The sequence below is a fragment of the Ictidomys tridecemlineatus genome, chromosome 12, assembly GCF_052094955.1.
Source record: "Ictidomys tridecemlineatus isolate mIctTri1 chromosome 12, mIctTri1.hap1, whole genome shotgun sequence".
NCBI classification, from domain to species: domain Eukaryota; kingdom Metazoa; phylum Chordata; class Mammalia; order Rodentia; family Sciuridae; genus Ictidomys; species Ictidomys tridecemlineatus.
In genome coordinates, this window is record NC_135488.1 from 82950994 (window position 1) to 82956909 (window position 5916).

Here is a 5916-nt window from a genome sequence, read left to right on the forward strand (position 1 = left end):
TATTTATCAGTACTGGGGGTTGAACCTATGATCATTCTATTTTAGAATGTCCTTTTTAATTTTCTTATTTTATTTTTTATTTAATTTTTTTTGAGAGAGAGAATTTTCAATATTTATTTTTTAATTTTTTCAGTGGACACAACATCTTTGTTTGTATGTGGTGCTGAGGATTGAACCCAGGCCGCATGCATGCCAGGCGAGCGCGCTACCACTTGAGCCACATTCCCAGCCCAATTTTTTTTTATTTTATATTGGCTTCAAACTCACAATCTTCTTGCCTCAAACTCCCAAGTTGCTGGGATTACAGGCATGTGCCACTGTGCCTGGCTAGACACATTGAATTTCATAGGGTGACTAAAAATCCTTAAAAATTTAAAAGTTTTTTGTACCCAATGTTTTCTCATCTGTTTGTTGGTTGGTTGGTAGTGAGGATTGAACCCAGGGACATTTTACCACCAATCTAAATCCCCAGTTCTTACTTATTTATTTATTTCGAGATGGGGTCTCACTAAGTTGCTGAGGGTCTCACTACATTGCTGAGGTTGGCCTGGAATTTGCTATCCTCCTGCTTCAGCCTCCTGAGTCTCTAGGATCATCAGAGTGTATCATCCTGCTTGGCTCCCATCTGTTTCTTTAACAAAACTATATGTAATGTTTTTGGAAAAATTACCTTCATTATTTTGACTGCTTGGCACCATAACTTGATTTGAATCCTGCCAGCAATACTATTTTCATCCATAAAGATATTTCAACACAGATATAAACATGTGCTCATAAATACACACAGATATTTGTGATTTCATTTTTGGCATGCTGTGGAAATAACTATAGTTTTGTATGCAGGCTGGCTTGAATATGACCAGAAAAATCCAATAGGGCCTGGTACTCAAATGGACTGTTTTTAAGGTTCAGTGCCTGCAGACTCCTCTTTAGTATCTTACTTTCTCTTTGAACTTGTGTTTTGAAAGTGAAGTTTGATGGGACAATGCTGGCACACTGGGGCTTGGAACCTTGGCTCCCATATGATTCTATCACTTGCCATCTCTCTTGCTTTCCAAGACCAGTTCTCAGCTGTTGGTACTATCATGCCCTAGCATTTCAAACTCTGCCTGGCCTCTCCCTTTTTTGCCTTGCCAGGGACTGCTTCTGCCTGGGGAGGCAATGAGTCTTGGTGGGTGGATGGTGATTGTGGTGGTTCTGCCCATAAGTGGAACCTGTGTATGGTGTGGGGGAAAATCCAGATTGGACATGGTGATATTATAATACCTTGGGTCAGGGCACGGTGTAGTGCCCTGGGCTGTCAGTGTGCTGTCAGACATTTAGTGTATATTTTGGTACAAGTGAGGCTCTTTTCCATCTGTGATCCCAGGTACCAACATGGAGGTTGCAGTCTTAGGGGATCAAGGTGAGGAGTGCCTTTTTGACATGCATTGGGGTGACAGGCCATTGTAAGGGGAGATTGACTTCTTGTAAGGGGAGGTTGACTTCTTGCTCCTTATAGGGCCCAGTGGCTGGCAAGAGAGTGAATCTGGTGGAGGGTGAGTGCAACACCAGTTTTGAAATGAGACTCTAGGGTATCTGGGAGCATCTGCACTTACCTTGCAAATACCCCCCATGGGAGAGAGCATGACAGTAAGTAGCCAAGGAATCTACACTGGCTAGAAAGAGAGGTGTATCTAAAGAAAAAAGCTTTTTTAAAAAAATATTTTTTATTAAAGAAAAGCTTTAAGCCAGATGTGATGAAGCACACTTGTAATCCCAGCTACTCAGGAGATTGAGGCAGGAAAATCACAAGGCTAACCTCAGCAACTTAACTACATACACCCTGTCTCAGAAAAACAAACAAAAGGATCGGGGATGTAGCTCAGTGGTAAAGTGCCCTTGGGTTCAATATCAGTATCGCTTCTCCCCCTAAATCTTTAAATTTTAGAAGCTTTAACAGCATTTCCCTCTATTCCCACTTTTTGAACAAGGTGGCCACATTTTTATTTTTCAATAGGCCCTGCAAATTATCTAGCCAGTGCTGTCTGTAGGTATTCTACTTCTTTTTCCTTTCTAAGTAACAGACTATCACATCAGAAGCAGTGATGTCTTCCATTAGTGAAAATAAGCCAATTTTTACAACACATAGTATTATTAATCTTCAATTACATTTGATGGGCTTGGCAAAGGGGAAGCAATTTTTCCCGTACCCATAAGACTAGCTGTATCAGTAAATTCATTTTATTATATGATTTAAAATTAATAAGCAAGGAAGAAAATTTAGTAGTTGTCAGTAAAATTCCATTTTAAATTGCAGTCATTTATTTTCTTGATATCTAGCAATCATGATATAAAATGTTGCTTATGTGTAGATATTATATTACATGAAATAATTTATTTTCAGCACAGAGGCAGTCAAGTCTTCTAAGAAAAAAATAAACATTAAAAATAATTGAATCTTTGAAATATGCATTTCTGGCTGACATGATTGCTGTCTCTTGTGTTAGGGAAATGATACAGCTTGATGGACAGAACCCAGGATTCTGAGTTAGCTCTCAATTTTCTCTTTGTAAAATAAAAATCTTCAACTCACTAGAAATTTTCTAAGATTTCTTCTAATCCTGGAGTTCAATGACATTTGCATAGCCTTCTTTAAGCACATGTGTATGTGCTCACACACAGCCCTTTATTTTTTGAATGAATACTACTACTAAGCTACCTTTAATAACTATGATTTTGGAATATGTTTGCGTGAAAGGAACAGAAATCTACTAAATTAGCTCAAGTTAAACATCTTTTTTCCTTTTGAGAGAGTTTCATATACAACAAGAGTATATAAAACACATATGTATAAATTTTTAAAATAACTATAACTGTAACCACTACCCAGGCTAAGAATATACCACTATACCTTAGAAGTCACTTAATTGCCCCTTCTGAAAACATGTCCCTATCTGTCATCTGGGGATTATACTGTTTCCCCCACTCCACCCTCTGCTGGGGATTGAACCCAGGGCCTCAAGCATGGAAGGCCAGGACTCTTATCACTGAGCTGCACTCCTAGCACTAAAATATTTTATGAGATAATTATTCTTGTTATTCTTTATAGATTTTGTCTTTTTGTCTGTGTTCTTACACAATATGCTGTTTTAAAAATAATTGCACTATTGAAATATCAACTCACAGTCTATGAGGAAATGAAGAACCTCAGGAAGGACAGGAAACAATTTAGTTCTCCACCTTCAGGATCGTGAGTCAAGTGCTCCATCATTAATGTGGCTCAGGGTCCACAGTACTGAGAAAGATAATCTGATTGGATGAATGGGTTTGTGTCTCCTTGGTCAGGTATCTACCTTTGATATGGTCAACTATGGCTAGCGAGAATGCTGGGGGCAGTGAGGACAGTAAGGCCCAGGTGGGATTTATTCAAAGGTTGTTTAGGAAACAGCTTGATACAGTATGTAATTCAGCACCTTGAACAAATCTGAAGTATGATTTCATATTCTTGTCAGCAAATACCACATATCATTTTTTTTTCTTTTTTGGGACCAGGGATGCTTAACCACTGAGCCACATTCCACATCCCCAGCCCTTATTATTTTTTATTATGGGACAGGGTCTCGCTAAGTTGCTTAGGGCCTTGCAAAATTGCTGAGGCTGGCTTTGAACGTGCAATCTTCTTGCCTCAGCCTCCTGAGCTGCTGGGATTGTAGGCGTGAGCCACCAGGCCCAGCTCATTTCACTTTCTTTTAAAATATACCTTCATCATCTCTCACTCTAGAGAAGATCCCCATTCTCCCTTGAATGCGTTTTCCTTGCTTTATCCTCACAGGCATCTCTGTCAAGTTTGTCCTCATTCTCTCTTGAATAGGTATCTGCTTTCCTAAATAAATCTCTATGTATCTGAAAAAAATAAAATAAAATAAAATATACCTTTACATCCTTAAAAGAAAAAAGTATTAATCTTAATTCAGTTAATCTGGCAAGTAAAATAATGTACCCCTTTTATTTTCTATGCCTTTCTTGGGTATCTGTGTTGCCATTTAATAGAGAAATATATTGACTATCTCACTAATAGTGATCCACGTTGAACTTCTGGTGTCTGGCCAGGCTTACATCTTCTCCCTTTCCCTATCCAATTTAGAAGCTCGAATGCTACATATTAAATGGCAAATATGCGATGGAATGAAATACATTGTCTATTTATTGTTTCACAATTTAAAACACAAATTGTGAATTAGAGATGCATTAATTCTACCCATCCTCTCTTCTAAAAGATTTGAACTCTAGTTTTCATCACGACAGAACCCTTACTGGTCCATTTGTGTGTAGTATGAGTCCCTACCAAGACTAAACAAATTTATCTATCCCATTTAATTCTCTCAGCAACCATAAGGCACTGATTTCCCTACCTAATAAATGGTGGAATCTTAGTAAATTGTAAATTTACTAAAAAAAAAAAAAAAGGTATGGGATTCAAAACAACTGGTCTGTCTTAAAAAAAAAAATTAAATGTCAGGCCAGATGTTGTGGTGTACATCTGTAATCTCAGAGGCTGAGACAGGAGGATTGCAAATTCAAAGCAGCCTCAGCCACTTAGGGAGGCTGTAAGCAACTCACCAAGACTGTGTCTCTACTGTCTATAAATAAAATATAGAAAAGGGCTGGGGATGTGGCTCAGTGGTTAAGTGCCTCTGGGTTCAATCCCCAGCATCAACACACACACACACCACACACACAATGTCAGTATCATGAAAGAGGAATTAATTATGCTAGATTAAAAACAACAACAACAAACAAATAATTTGGCATAGAGGTGAATGCCTGTAATCCCAGAGACTGGAGGCTGAGGCAGGAGGATCACAAGTTTGAGATCAGCCTGAGCAATAAAGAAAGAGAGAGGGAGAGGGAGAGAGAGAGGGAGAGGGAGAGAGGGAGAGAGGGAGAGAGGGAGAGAGAGAGAGAGAGAGAGAGAGAGAGAGAGAGAGAGAGAGAGAATGAATCTGGGTGAAGCTTGTATAGGAATTCTTCTTTGTACTGTTCTTCCAACTTTTTAGCAAGTTTAAAATTATTTCAAGATAAAATGTTTAAAAATAAAACAAATCTTTGAACAAAATTCTCCCCCTGTTCCTTAGCTTCCTGCTAGACTCAAACACAACTACCAACACAAATAGGAAAAGTAACTGCAGATAGAAGAAAACAATGATTTCTTGTCTCCTACTACTTATCAGCTCCCCACCTCCTTATTTAATTTAATTCTCATAGTACCCTTTAGAACACTGGTTCTCAACCTGGACTGCACATTACAAGTCCCGGAAGAGCTTTACTATTCCCCAAGCCCTGGCAACAACCATCCTGATAAATTTAGAAGCTCTGGCATAGGACTCAGTCATTAGTACTCTATCAAGTTCCCCAGGAGACTCCAAGGTTAGGACTGCTGCCTAGGACCTAATACTTTATGATCTCTATTTCACAAATGTCGAAGATGAGACCCAAGAAGATTCAGTAACTTGCACATAATCACGAAGCTTGTGGGAGTGTCAGCAAGGGTAGGGATGGGAGACAGAAAGAGGGAGGGAGTCTGTGTGCCCCCCATCTGCAGACTTTCTCCACCCACATCCCGGCCACTTTCAGTCTTCACCTGGTTTTCCAGAATGTGCCCTGCAGGCAACAGCTAAATGATGCTGAAAAATACAGTCAAAACTGTTCCTGAATTTTAAGAAACTTATAAGATGAGCATAAGGATATAAAAGCTAGTGAATATGAAAAAAATCCTATGAAAGTACAAAGGTGCTTGGTGAGAAGGTGAGATCAGGGTATAGGTTCAATTCACAAAGCATTTTATATTTTTATTATTTTAGTACCAGGGATTAAACCCAGGGGCGTTCAATCACTGAGCCACATTTTTAAATTTTTTCTTATTTTGAGACAGGG